Genomic DNA, 15,868 nt, shown 5'->3' on the forward strand with positions numbered 1-15,868 from the left:
TTGGGGATCCTGGTTATCACCCCTCCTCTCACCTTTATTCTTGCCTCTTCTCATTATCCTTGGGCTGCTCCTATTTGGACCTTGCCTTTTTCACCTTCTTGTCAAATTTCTCTCTTCCAGAATCAAGTCTCTTAAGCTACAGATGGCTCTTGTACAAGGCTTCCAGCCCTTCCCCATGAGCAACTCTGTAACCACTTCAGCCCCTTGGATCAGAACTTGACCTTCCAGCTCAATGCCCCTAGCTTAGTTCAGTCCATAGATGAGGCTGCCTGGATTTTTGGGGCCCAGTCATTCCACCATCCCCCATTCCTCAGGAGGATCGACCTCAACCTTCCTAGCCTTCTTGGCTTAGCCGCCGAGGACTGACGGAACCCAGGGCCCCTGGCTCCCTCCCACATCACAACAGGGAGGCCACAGTAACTCTTCACATGGCAGGCTGAAAAAAATGGCTGAACCACCTGTCCAGTCACTCCACAGGACTGTCCAGGCACCACAGTAACACAGCTCAATCCTGAGCTCCACCCGGCTTTGACTTCACGAGATCCCTGAGGAAAAACTGCAAGACTCATGAATGGTGACTCCTGCCCCTGTCTTCGCTACATGAACCCCCCAACCTCACTCCCGGCTCCCTTTTCTCCCCCTCCAAATCCTCTCGGTCATCTCCACCTTTCCCCTTAGCCTCCGCAGGTCCATTTTAGAGCTCCTTTTCGACACTTACCTCCAAGGAGACTTTGATTACCCATGGGGTTCCATCACCTGTCTTCTCAACCCCAGAGGGGACATGAGCCCCCCCATGGTCATCTTAATAATATTGCTCTTCCCTCTCATAACACTTTCCCCACCATTACCCACTTATCTCCTCCGGACCCTCAACCTAACTCATCATCTTCTAACACAGCCCATCCTGTACTTGCTCAAAACTGCTGGTTCTGCCTATCCACCTCTACTCAACCCTTCACTGCTGTCCCCGTAACAGCTCAAATATAGACTAATACCTCTGCCTTCCTCTTCTACAAAGTCCGACACGGACCTGCCTTCCACTCTAAATCCACCCCTCGCTACAACTCCTTCCTGAGGCCAATACCAGCTCAAAGCAACACAATACCTGAAAACCTTCACCAATGCCCTAGATAAGGCCTGTGGCAAATTCAGGCCCATCGTAGGCCCCTCTACTCACATCCATGCCATAGCCTCCCCCCCCCACATCTCCCGCTCACAGGCCACCGGAACCCTGTGGCACCTTAGGCCCCAATCTCTGTGATACCACCATCACTATATCACCCTCTTACTCATTCCACCTCCTCCACAGGTTCCTTCTTCCAACAACCCCTCCGCTCCTCCTCCCGTCCCAGCCTCGGCGCCGCTGGAACAACTAACATCAACACCCTGTACTGTCAGGGGAGGCCTCAGACCCCAATAAGACTGCCCCCAGTTCCCCCACACCAGCGAAAAGGGATCCACCTGTCTTAAGCTACCTATTCTATCTGACCCAACTAACTTTTACCTCGATGCACTCAAATTCCATCTCTTTAGACATCAAAACTCTACACCCGACATTCCCATACAGCCCCCCTTACGGGGGCCACAATATTGGGCATGTTCAGTATTTGGGACAAGGAAGGCTTCCCTGAGCAATACATGGGAACCCTAACCCCTTTCTTCTCCCCCGACATCTTCACCTGCCTTGGTCCCTCTGGCCTCTTGCTCCTCTGTGGAACCTCCACGTACACCTGCCTCCCCACCAACTGGACAGGCACCTGCACCCTAGTTCACTTTCTGCAGATATTCAGATCACCCCCAATAATCCATCTCTACCTGTCCCCATATACACTCTCATGCACTGAGAAAGGGCCGTCTCCCTTATTCCACTCCCAGTGTCACTGGGCATCTCTGTGGGGGCAGCGACAGGAGCAGCAGGACGAGGAGTCTCCTCACACCACTTCCAGGTCCTATCACTGCAGATATATGGAGCCTAGGTGGCCTCCAAAACTAGGTAGACTCTCTGGCAGCTGCAGTCTTCCAAAATCGCTAAGGACGGGGGTGACTGGTTAGTTCAGTTGCTTAGGGCATGGTGCTGATAACAACAGGGTTGCTGGTTCGGCCCCTGTGAGTTGTGCCCTCCCACGAAGAACAACTGCATGAAAGCAATGTGTAACCAGTGACTATGGCTGTTCCCCAATAAAATTAAAAAAGACAACAAAAAAACTCGCTGAGGCCTAGACCTCTTCACAGCAGGACAGAGTGGCCTTTGTTCACTGGTAAACAAAAACTGCTATTTTTACACCAACGGATCTGGTGTGGACCACGAACTGGTCACCCGGCTCTGGGTCCAGGCCCAGAAAATCAGAGGCTGCCACAAGAACCAACAGGGGCTCCGGGTTCACGGGTAGCTGGGGCCCTTGGCTTCTCCCCCTTGTAGGGCCTCTAATCATTATCTTTTTGGTCCTAGCTTTTGGTCCCTGCCTCCTCTGTCTTTTCACCCAATTCCTACAGAGCTGACTCCAGGCGCTCGCACATGGAACTGTCTGTGAAATGCTTCTCCTGCAACATTACCAGCCCCTTCCACAACGGCCCCCTCCTCTCGCAGCCCCCGTTCAGCCTGTAGCAGCTACAGAAGAGAGACATGACAGCCCCTCTCCTTTTAAATAACAAACAAGGCTGGAATGTTAAGCCTCTGAATGTTAGGTCTCAGAGACCTTGACTTATAGACAGAGTCATGTCTGCAAGAAAACAACGGGAATGATAACACCAAGGTTGCCGGTTCGATCCCTGCATAGGCCACTGTGAGCTGTGCCTTCCCTAAAAGAGTCAACTGTGCCATTGTAGCTTGAAAGCAATATGTAACCAATGACCATGGCTGTTTCCCAATAAAATTAAAAACAAAAACAAAAACAAAATGTCTGTTGGCCTGCACCTGCAGACAGTGCCAAACTTGTGATAACAGAAAACACCACAAAACAGCTACTGGCTTACAGGCAGTGAGCACTTTCTGTTCAAACAATGCTACCCTGTCAGCACTGCCCCTATATAACCCTGCTCACCCTCTCCGTCGGGGCTGCAGGTCTCCTTTAGATGTGCAGCCCAGGCTGTAGCCATCTTTGCTCAGCCCGATAGACTCCCTCTTAATAAAACAAGACTTTCTTTTTCTCACAATAAAGTTTCTTAACTTGCCCGACTGTGCGCGTTCCTTTACCGGCCGACCCATCAGTCTGTAAGAATTAAAATTTTATTCTTTTACAAAATATTTTTTTTATATCCAGAATATATAAAAAAATTTCTCATTCTTTCACAAGACATTTTTTATACCCAGAAATATAATTTTCTACAATACCAAGTGTTTGGCCAAGACAAACCATGTGTACTCTTTTTTTTTTTTTAATGTTTTAGATCATAGACTTTTCATTCAAAACCTGCACATATTCTTGTGATGCATCATATGCTGGAAGAGAGAAAAAGGGTTAAAAAATCCATTCCATGAGTTCAAAGACTGTATCAGTAAGAAAACATTCAAGGACAAATACAAGTAGTTGTGAGACAACTTCTACAAGAGCTAGCGGATGCTCTAAGAAAACTATCTATGTCAGTGGCTTCACTGGAAGTTACCTCACATTCTCACATGAAATTAGAAGCTGTGACACAGGATTTGAAGAAGACATTAGAAATTTTTACTTTTGCCAAAAACTTTTCCAAAGCGGGAAAAAAAAAAAAGACATTAGAGCCCCTGAGAAGTCAATTGCAAGAGGCAAGAGACCAACATACAGAGTGTGTACTGACACAAGATGTGCTGAGAAGATGCAAGATCACAGGTTTCAAGCTGAAAAAGCTGAATTAAAAGTGACCGCTGAAAAGCCAGCGGGCAGACCTGAACAGGTACACAGAAACTATGTGACCATTTGACGCAGACTATGCCTTGGTTGAAACCGCTAATGTCAGCATATATGAGGTGCTGTTCATTCGCAGCTGCTTTCCACGCACTGTGACCTTTGTATCTGTTATCATCTCTATTTCTTGGGATTTTCACTCTTCTGTATCCCGTAATTGTGTCCTATGAGCTCATTTTTATACCCCCAGGTTCATGCCTGGTTGGAAATGGAGAAAGGAAAGGCTTCATCCAGGCAGAAAAATTGTGCCATAGCACTCTGGAGTGTGCCACGTCCTGCTTTCCCCGCATAGGCATAATAAACGCCCTGAGATAAATAAGGGAGTGTTATTAGAAATACAATTTCTGAAAAGTAGTAATAGAGAAGAACCCGTTGGGGATATTGGTTCTAAAATTATGATGGTATAGATAAACACTGGTTGGCTGAATAACAAAAAAAAAACCACCATAAAAAAACATCAATGAAAGGTCTGGGTGACTTGGTCAAGAACCTCTCCCCAAATGCATCAGACAGAGAGAAGCATTTAGAAAAAGAGAAGTGTGAAGAGAAAAAAGGATAGCAGTAAAGATGGCAGTGAAGAGGAGATGAGGAGGAAATGGGCTCACCGATAAAAGCATTTTAAAACCAGAGCTTTGACACCCACTAAAAATAACATTTACCATTTATTGGGTGCCTTACATGTGCGCCAAGGACTTTAAAGCTATTATCTCGTGCCATGGGGTGGGTATTACCACACCCATTTTCCTGACGACACAACCGAGACTCCTTCAGTATGTGTGTCTAAATGCAAAGCGGGGACTTTTCACTCATTCAACAAGCATTTTTGAGTGCCTACCTTTAAGGGATGTGAATATGCAGAACAAGGATATGTTTTGGTCCTGTGTCATAATGTTTTATGCATTTAATTGTGTGTCAAAATGTTTTGTCTTGATATATGCCTTGGGAGCAACAAAATGTGGTTTGGATCAAATGATTGACTCAAATTTGGAGGCCTCTTTCTAGTCCCAAATAACAGGTTTATAGTTTGTTATAGGACTCGTCCACATTGTTAAAACTATGAATATCTCTCTGGGCACTCTCCAACTTTTGTTGGTTACTCTAGGCTTGGCCCCCAGACCACCCTCCACGTGATGCCTCCCTTCTTGGCTCTCCCAAGTCCATGCTGTCTTCCCATACCTTTGGCCCAGAGCCTCAATGGCTCACAGCTGCCCTCCACTGCGTCTGGGCCTGTTTAGGCCCAAGATGATGTTTCCAAGACATTTTCCAACTTCGAAATCTTAAATCCAGACCTTCCCCTTTCTGACTACATCTTTATGTTACTTTTCTTGTTGACTTCTATCAATCGAGGATACCCTCCCCCCCACCAATTTTAAATCACAACTAAACAGCGGCTAAAGCTGAATTAGTCAGTGCTTCCTTTGTAACAGGGATGGGTCTCAGCTCTTCACAAACTGCGTTCATCACACCTTCCCAAGCTTATCCTGTCCACTTCATAGATGGACAGAACTGGGATTTGAAGCCAGGCTTCCGTAACTCCAAATATAAATCTTTTATCCATGTTTTGGTGCCTCAGACCTTCTCAATTCACAGTCCCGTTTCTTATTTGTCTGCCTTCCTCCCCACAGTCAGGTACTTCCGTTGTGTTCTTGCTGGTGTGGCAGACAGAACTCCTCTCTTCTTTGATGTTTTGGCGACTGCCGTGTCCTTCTACAGTTCGGAATCTGACTTCTGCTGCTTTCTCCGTTTGCAGTTGGTAAACATTGCTGTAGAATGGTCTTTTTCAGACTGTATTTCAAGACTCTGGGTGTAAAATCAATTTATTTACTGGGTTGGAAGATGCATTCGGAATGTCAGTAGAACCTCGGGGACGTTGCATGTAGTAGGGCTGAATGTTCTTTTTGGAACATTTTGGGAAATGTGTGTATGTATGGGTGGTAATGTACCATGTGGTTTTTATGTTTATGGGTTAAAAGCACGTTTAAAAGCAACTGCTGTAGAAAGTTCTGTGAGCGAGATTATGTGTTTCACTTCATAACATCAGGGTTGTACCTGACAACTCTTTCTCTTTCTTTCTTTTCTTTTCTTTCTTTTTTTTTTATAGCTAGTTGACTAGCTCAATACCCATCATGGCTGATCCCAGTATCCTCTATTTCCTTCATATCAGTTTGGCCTTCTTACACCTAGCAGGAGGCCTTTCTCTTATTAAAATACTTTCACTACTTTTCTGCTCTGCCTCATGATTTACTGGCATCGTCTTTCTCCCAGAGTGAGTGTATGCCACTTCAGAGACTAACAATTTTTTCATTATTTACTTAATCAAATCCCTGACTGGCTTGGTAACTGTGGCCCTCCATGCTCTCCCGTCCCATCTGTCCTCCTTCACACCCCTGCCCTCCCATCAGTGTGTCACTGCTCCCTGGCTTAGCCTCTACCCTATGAAGAACCTCCGATCTCTGTCCTTATGCCATTTTTCTCCTCTTTGTGGTCCTCTAGCCCTTCTTGGTTTGCTTTAATACCCCTTTTCTGGCTCACAGACAGTTCACTGTGTGCATGATGTCACTTTACCACTGGGTCATAAACCCTCAGGTAAACTCCAAACCTTACTCCCCTTTGCATCCCCCAGCAAGCCTGTGGGAACACACGGTGCCCACCTTAGGGTCTTTAAGATCCAGGTGAAGAAGAGCCACAGGACTAGCACAGACAAGGCCTGGCTCTCAGAAGGAGGCAGGGGACACACCGAGTGCCCACAGAGCAGTATCAGGCATTTGGCTTTGGTGGGAATAGTCCTCACAGAAGTCCACCAATCTCGGTCCAAGGGCTATTCTTTTTGGTCCCTCAAGTCAGAGTTCCTGGGTGAGAAAAGGGGACTCAGCCCAGGCAGGTGTGGGGACTCTCCTGGTTCCGACCATTAACCAGTATCTTCTGGTACCTTCTCTGGGTTAGCCCCCAAGATCCCTGCAAGGCCCATGTCCTGTTATAAGACTCAACACCAAATTCATTTCTATTTCCTCTTAGAAGGGATGCAATGCCCCAGTTCAAGATAGCTTTAACTATAGCAATGTTTCCTAGAAACACTTTACTTCCTGCCTGTATCAGGCATTCCAGCAAAGCAAAGCTCAAAGTTAATCCAACCACAAATGTACCCCTGTGGAAGGAGAGGAAGAGGGTTTTGTTAACCCCTTAGCCACACAGGAGAACTGATAGCTATTAAGCATCCATTTTTTTGTAAGTCTTTTTCATAGGTTGTCTGTCTTTACAATAATTCTAAAAATATTCTTCATATATATTTTACAGTTGAGGAAATTGAGGTCCAGGGTGCTCAATACCACCCAAGGTAACAATTTAGATCTAGTAAGTTATAGCGCCAAGCTTTAAATTCTCATCTGTTTGGATTCAAAGCTCGTATTCTTCCTGCTATCCCATGCTCATTAATTCAGTGTCAAACAGAAGGCATTATATCTATTATATATATACATACACACGCACACATTACTAGCATTATCCATCTTCCATCTTCATCTTTGAGTAGCTTAATGCCAGCACTGCATTATTTTGAGTAAGGTCTTCCCCACCAAGATACAGATGGGTTTATCATGAAACAGCTATCGCTGAAGTTCAGAGTAATTCAAATAGGATGCGTTGTCTATTTTTAAAATAGCCTCCTAGCAAGCAGGTAACAGCACGAAAACTTTCAATCCGTTTCTATCTGTCACGGTCAGTGACCCTCAGCCTCAGTATCTTTGCAAAATAAAGGGATTAGATTTGACCATCTCCAAGGCCTTTCCCATCTTTTATGCCCTGTAAGAAGGGAGTCAGATTCATTTCTTCTATACCTGGCAAGCCTCAAGGGCCAGCCAGGAAGCAAGGATGACAGTAGTTGAAATGACTACTTTCTTGTCAAGTTTTGTAATGAAGTGTTCAGACCAGGAACCTCTTGTTTGTGGGAGAAGGCTCCAGTTTGAACCAAACATTTAACAGGGGCGATTTTCAAAGTCAGTGGTCTGGCGTGTCTATCGGAAATGACGGCATACATGCCAGTGAGTCAGTCTACCTGTCAGCGAAGCAGAGAGCTGCCCTCTAAAACAGGACCAACATTTCAAGGGGGGTATTTGAAGCAGAGCTAGTGTTCATTTTGAAACTTTATTACCCTCACTACACAAGACTTTGGGGTTTGTGTTTATATATGAGGAAAAACTTACATGCACAGAGGATCACAGATGTGGTAGAATAGAGGTTACTTTTTCAAATTTTCTGTAGTGAATTCCCTAAAGAAATTTCCTTTCACATAAGGCCTCATCTTCATTCTCTGTAAGGAAGTCAGTCATCCAGGCATTTTAAGTTGGTTGTGAAATACAAATATATATTTAAAAAATCTAGTAACGGGCTCTTTTAAATGCGCTAGTATTTCTTTTGCTATTTTCTAAGTTAAAATTCAGTTTCTATAAAAATTAACATGAGGTTTGTGACCTCACATGTATCGGGGTTCTCCTTTCTGATATTGTCAATTGTTCTGTGCGTGGGAAAACTCATCCAAGCTGAGGTCGTAGTCACATAGTCATCTCCATTTTCAGTGTCTTCTATTTTTATGAAATAGTGAACTCCTTAAATATTCCATCCAATTTAGAAATGGGATGCTTTCTTGTTTTAAATATTCTGGCTAACTTTCTACCACAATACCAACCCAAACTTTATTGGCAGCAACTTTTGTTATTTCAGACATTCACGCAGACAGCTATGGTTGACCTAGGTCCTTATCGACCCACCTGAACGATTGACGTACTGTCAATTAGAATACTGGCAAGGGTTATTGAATATGCAAATAACAAGTCAGTATCTGACATTATGGCAGGCTCAGATTTGACTATATGCTAATTCAATACGAATTTACTTAAGCTTCTGCTATATGGAGGTACTAAAAACTAAACCTGTGATGTGATGCAAAAATGGCAAAGGTAGCTAAGACATAGAGCTTACTCTTAAGATAGTCACTGTCCAGCAAGGAAGCTAAACATATAATAAATTATGATTAAATAAAACAGCCTTCCAACATTTTATCTTACCCAAAGTTTTGTGGGAAAACAAAGGTTGTGATTAAAATCAGAGTAAATCCTATTATCTTTAGTTTTCAACCTGATATCATCTAAATATCACGTGTTTATTCAGCTGTTAGGAATGGTGTTAAAATTTGAAGTCCCCATTTCTTTTCCTCTAATCATTGCTGTGTCAGCGCAGAAGCATAACCGATTAGAATCCCGAAGTGGGCCGCTGGCATTTACTAAATTTCTCACTATATTTTTCTTTTCAAGCTTGCGGTCCCAGCGAAATTCAGGAATTGTCAACTCTCTCGTGGGGTCCATTATAGTGTTAGACGAAGGTCAGTGCAAACCCTAAGCTGAGACAAGGGCGGTCTAGTCTCCAACCCTGCCTAAACGTGTTTCCAAAAGTCAGAGGTGTAAAAGACAAAAGGCCTGGCTGTTTTATGATGATGCATTGTTAACTGCTGAAGTGATACAAAGCTACCGTCATACACCCATGTTCAGGCCCTCTGGGCAAGGCCAGGGAAGGCTTCGCTTCTGGTGGGTCACTAGGTTCCCAGCCCTTTGCTGAATGCTGGAGAGAGAGAGATTCATCAAAGAACCTGCACATGAGGAGTTTTCTCCTCTCTCTCTCTCTCTCTCTCTCTCTCTCTCCTCTCTCTCTCTCTCTCTCTCTCTCTCTCTCTCTCTCTCTCTCTCTCTCTCTCTCCCCACCCCTCCCTCCCTCTCTCTCCCCTCAGTGTTCATTTAGGAGAGAAAAATACTTGGTAGACTATTTTGGACTAGGAAACATGGACTTCCATGAAATTGACCCACCCTGAACGACTGAAGACAACATTTGGTGTCATGAATGGAAGGATGGAGTGAGATTCCCAACTCATATGAGTTTGATGGTCTCTACATTCCTGAGAGAATGGGAAGGGAAATTTGAAGGTTCTAGAGAATGACGAAGGATTTGGCAAATTCAAAATTCAGTCATTCCCTTAGAATTTTACATTCTTAGTTCTTGTATTGCCTAAGATTTCCAGAAGACTGGTTAAACAATCACTTTGTCTGCACTTAGGAAGCAATCCATTTTTATTGTATTATTCATGAGGCAGACACCCCATTTTTAACTACTTATATAAACTATAGCTCTTTATAATACTTCATTGTTGTATTTCGAAAAATAGTTGTATTTTAGGGTTTTGGATAGAATAAGCATTTACTGAAAAATTTGTAAAACGTAAGAGAATTGACTGTCCCACACAGTCTTAAGGACAATCACGATAACTTGAAATATACAGATGCTGGATTTTAATTTAGTCCTGTTTTGCACTTCAGCAGTCTAGTGTAAAAATCAATTGTACATTTTTATCAGATTTACGTTTACTACTGTTTTGACCATTTGTGAAATGTCTGTTTTGATGTGCTGCTTTTCCTGAGTTCATCATTTAAGTGCATCTCCACATTAAAATTTTACTGATGACAATTTGACGGGGACTGAGTGAAGTCTTCTGTGGAAATCTGGCACTGGTGATGATGGCAATCGGACAGTAAGAAGGGAATCCTCGTGCAACAGGCCCTGGCCTGTCCTCTGGGTTCAGAGTTCACACTGACAGCCTGGGAGCTGCCATGAAACAGAAAAGGGCTAAAATGTTTCATGAAGAGGGTATGATGATGTTTCATCAAGTGCAGCCTCACAATTGGCCAGGATACAGCTCTGAGGAGTCACCCACAGCAGGAGAAGAGGACCCTCACTACTGTCGAACATTCCTGGACAAACGCCCCTGAAGCATGTCCTCACCACCCTTATTAGGGGACTTGTGTCCACGGAGGTGGGGCTACACTTGGTGCTTTGCAGCCAATTGAAAAACTTGTTGAAGGCCTTCTCCTGTACTATTGCCCTTGAGGCTTTGGCTGGTGTTCAGTTCAGCTAGTATCTTCACTGTCTGGAAGTCTAATAATGACCATAATAATTATTGTTTTCTCCAAGTGGTGCCCACGAATCATGCTTTTGCTCACTTGAAGCTTCCTGAACTATAGCTTCCTGAACTAATGGCTGCTGTTGCTTCCGGATAATACACCGACTAAAGCCGTTGCGCTTTGTTCTGTGTCAGGTACCCCCTCCAAATTTTTCAGAGCCTCTATGGTTCTGTCTCTGACTTGATTTTCTCCATCTTTCTCCATGGCCCTGACTCAATAACCAGTCACAAAGGAATTTTGAGATCCCTGAGTTGGACAGAGCATTGATTTGCACTTAATCTCCTCAGTAACGCTGAATAAGCATTTTCCACATCCATTTCGAATATCCCGAGTGCAATTACTACTAATTAAAGATATTTCAAAAGTAGAGTGGGTTGAGCATCTATAATTATTTTACTCCTTTAAAATATTTAGGTTCAAGTAATGGTACCTCATTTATTTTCTTCTTCTTTTTCTTTCTTCTTCTTTTTTTAAAAATAAAATGTGCCTCTGACTTTCCATGTCTTTAACTTAAAATTTATCATCACTTATTTTTAGGTTGCACCTTTTTCTTGTTCTCATTGTACAAATGTCCCAGCAACTGTTTTACAAACTCTGGTCTTTGGGTCATGGTGTACACAGATAACCTAATGGCAGGCGGGGGACCTGGGAGCTTGAGCCCTTGGGCGTAGCTTCCCTAAGATACATCTGGAAGCCATTCCCTGGGGTCCAGCCACTCCCCTGGGGCACTGTGAGGGTGACAGGCCATGAACTTGAGGTTTTATGTTACTTCTTCTCCTCTAAGCCTCTTTTTTTCACCCCTCCATTGAACAAAGAATCCACTTCACCCAAGCCCAGTGGACCTTTAAATACTGACAACCTGGAGCCGCCGTTGGGGAAATACGCTAAGCCAGCTGGGTCTTTTGCTTGTTTGTTTTTTACTTGAACCTTGTTAAACAGCCCTACCCCAATCAACTTCATGGCATAATATGCCAGCTGCCTGCAGACCTAAGAATTGGCACCTTCTCCTCTCATACACCCATACCACAACCCCTCAATGTCTAATTTCCCTCTGCTTTATCTTTTCTGGGGCCCTAGAAACAAGTCCATTCTCTGAATTCTTTTCTCCAGTTTTAATTTTCTACATCTTGTTCCTGTAAGGTAAGTAACTTTCACATCATGTATACTGGAATTAAAATTTTTGTGGTTGCCCAGAAAGTAAATACAAATAGATAGGCATATATTCAGCATGTCAAAGAATCCTGCAGTGATTCCACAAACATTAAATGAACATCTACAATGTGCCAAGAAGCTTTCCAGCCCTTGGAAATCAATGAGTAAATAAGATGGAACCCCCTGTCCCTCAAGGAATTTACAGTGTTTTGGGAGAGACCAAGGACAAGGAAACAATCAAGGATGACTGTGACTTTTGAGCCGCAGAGATACGCAAGGGGTGCCAGGGGAGGCGTGTTTGGGGTGAGGCCCTCTCCTCACCTGGGGAAAACTCCAGAGACTTTCGGAAAGAAGTCAAGCCTAAGGCGCATGCCTAAGGCTTGCGGAGCGACAAGAATGGTGGCAGAAGTGTGAAGAAATGTGGCAGCACCAAGAAACCAGAGAAAAAAGTCTCTGTCCACAAAGTTCAATGTGATTTTCTCGTTGGCGGGAACCTGTTCTGTCCCAAATGTAGTAAGGCTGGAGAGATGTTTGTGAGACCAAAGCAGAGAAACAAGAGAGAAGTACGACTCATGACTGACAATCTTCTCTGTGGAGCTATTCCTCACCCACCATTATTTGAGAAAATAGGCAGGTCCCATCATTTTTCCAGAAACTGTCAGGTACTCACCAGCACCCCCAGTCAGTCTTCACCAGACAGATCATGTTAGTGATGAAAGTAACCAGTCCAGTGTAACAATCAAAATGGTGGCCTGCATGTAAAGCCTCTTCCCGCTCTGATTTCTAGCCTTGAGCTGCCCGTGCCCCGCCCCCCACCCCTCCCCGGCTTTGGTTTCCATCCCTGAGTTCAAGGATGGGCAGTGGGTTGGTTTGCATGGAATCAGGGGATGGCACGCTCTGGGCTGGGTGCCCGTCCTGTGTGGTGCTCCTGGTGCCCATATCCCCACTGAGTGCAGCTCACTGAGCTGCCCGGTCCCGGGCACAGCATGGCCTCAGGGCAGCAATTAATTCTCCCTTTTCAGACCCACACTCCTCCCATCACCATATGCCTCTTAGAAACGCTCCTGGACATGATATGGAAATGGCTCCTGGTCAGCTTTCCCCGTCGAGGTGCACACCCGTGTTCAGCATGGCCCCGTGAGTCACGCTGGCCCCATTCCCTCTCCGTGGCGGTGCACCCACTTCCCAGTGATGCGGGGTCCCTGCCATGTTGCCTCAGCCAATCCCATGACAACTTACACTTGTGGGTCAGGGACGCATTCGTGTCCAGGGCCCTTCAATCTGAGGCAAAGAGAAACACGCATCTCTTTCCAAGCTCCAGGGAGGGAAACACCACTCCACCCCAAGACCTTGCTCCAAAGAAGTTCTTTCTCTTTCACAAGCCTCAAACATTTGTATACCCTTCTTGTGCGGGTTACATTAAGATTTGGGATTGGCATTGACCACTTTCTCTGTTTTAGCAGAGACTGTCCACCATTTTTTTTTCTGAACAATGATGTATTACTCTCCCATGATACATCATATTTGTATTTACATGAGTTGGGGCTTTATCTCGGTAAGGGAGGGATACTACATTTGTTTATCAGGACTGAACCCCGTAACGAGGGCATGAATCCTGAAGTCCAGCTGGCACCGCCTTGGTACCTTGTGACTCCCCACCCGGTCGCCTTGCACAGCAACCGCCCTTACAAGTAAGCAGTGGGTGGTTTCTGGCCGTCAGCTCCCCCAAAGGCTGCCCAAGAATAAGGGGCAGTGCTCTTTGAATTGAATTGGACCGGGATAAGGAAGGTAAGTGGAGGCTGCCACGCAGCCTGGCAGGAGCCCGAAGCCTCTCTCATCTACTCCATTTCTTTCCTCTCTTTATTCCCTTTAGCTAAGTCGGATCAGACCCCAGACCCCAGACCCATGCCTGGGAGTGCATGAGGGCACAGGCTGGGTGAGGTAGGGAGGGATGGGCATTCTTTGGATACTCAGCCTCTTTCCATGTTCCCAACACAGCTTCCTCAGCTGCTGCCTACATGGCCTCTGGTGGCACCAAAACCCAATCTCTTTTCCCTTTTTTGTTTATTCCCTGGAATCAAGCTGCCCAGGACACATCCCAGCAGAGGGAAGAGAGCACCCTGATGTGGTCTGACAGCTCCCTCCGCTTCTCATGCGCTGTCCTCCCTCCTCCATCTACCTGGGGTCTGCCTTCTTGTGCCTTCCCGTCTCATAGCGTTGCCCTCCGCTGCTTTTGTCCCTGCCCCACCTTTAGTGTTCTTCCTCCAAGTCGCTATCTTTTTGCCATGATAGCTCTACATTTCTCCTTCTAGGAATTTTAAAAATGTACTTTTTTTCTAGTTCGCCTGAGTCAGGACTCACTCAAGTGTTTATCTCTTATCTTGCTCATCTACTCTGTTTCTTAGACAAGCGGGAGTGCCTGGAGCCTGAATTGCGCAAAGGGAAAGTAAGGGTACGAGAGGGAACAGACTGGGCCCCATTTCACCACCCAACAGACACCTGATTCAGCCAGGATCACTCTGCCCTGGAAAACTCTATGGAGAGCCCATTCCCACACTCTGTCTTAGCTGCCCCAACTCGTCGCCAGCCCTGCGTGAATGACATTGTGAAAAGCTCAAACTCCTCATTCATCCTTCTCACCATCTGGCCCTTTATTTTCTGGGAAAAGCAAGAAATCACGCTTTGGGCTTTTTCTTGAATCCCAGTGCTATTCATAAATTCCCACTGGCTAACTCCTCCAAGGCCAGCCACCCTGCCCACCTGACCCAGTCTCCCTTTCTGCACTCTGAAGTTTCTCAATAGTGACATTTTCAGTGGAGGAAAAGCAAGTCTCAGTTGACTGGATTCCTGACGTTATCAGAAGCCCGACATCAAGTAAAGCTCAATCAATGCTTGTAATTACAGCAAGATTCACCAGTGAGGTTAGATGAAGAATTCCAAAGTGTTTTTATGTATCTATTTATGCCTGAAGGGAAGGCCAACCAAAGCATGAAGGCAGGATGAGAAGATAGGAAGGGAGAGAAAAAGAAAAATGAATAAATACTGGGCTGGTTTTTTAGGGCATAAGCCCTGAAGCTGGAGCAGGTTCCCCGAACAGACCCGAGACTGTTGCAGCTTCTTGACCAGTCTATGTCTGCACCATGAGTCCTAGAAAAGGGTAGGATTCCTGTAAAAATGGATCAACATCAACCCCAGAGCCCAGCTGAGGTAAAATCTGGGCCCGGCTTTCAGGGTGGACCTGAATCGCGGTGGGACCATTTTTCGAGTAATACAAGACCACTGGGCCCCCGACACCCCGCGCCAAGGCTTGCCACGGGGAATCCTGGGTCAGGCTCCTGCTGAAGGTCTCTGGAGTTGGGTTTAACTTCAAACAGTATTTTAGAGAAATTGCTGAGAGAAAGGAGACATCTTGCTGTGATTTATTAAGTACTCAATAGATGTTTGTTGAAACAGGAAGATTATATTTTAGGCCCTACTGTGTAGATGAGGGCAAAACAAGCACAACTAGCCTCTACTTTGGAGAAGTCTGCCTGCGTGGCCATTGGGTCAAGACTAAAAAGCAGAGGAGTACTGGTCCCCAACACTCCAGTGCTCATGAGCTGGAGGCTTAATCAAAACTCAAAGGCATCTCCTAACTTCAACTGTCTCCCCCCCCATCTCATCAGACGATATGAGAGCTCTGGCTCTCAGGGACACAGGACTGGGACCCCACTCGAGGCCAAAGGCCAGAGGTGGCAAATGATGGCACGTCATACCCTCACTGTACCAGTACCCAAGAGTACCCAAGAGTGCACCACTGATACCCAATGGACGCCCCTTTGCCCTCACAGAGGG

Source organism: Hipposideros armiger, unplaced genomic scaffold (assembly GCF_001890085.2).
Source record: "Hipposideros armiger isolate ML-2016 unplaced genomic scaffold, ASM189008v1 scaffold_35, whole genome shotgun sequence".
Classification (NCBI taxonomy): Eukaryota; Metazoa; Chordata; class Mammalia; order Chiroptera; family Hipposideridae; genus Hipposideros; species Hipposideros armiger.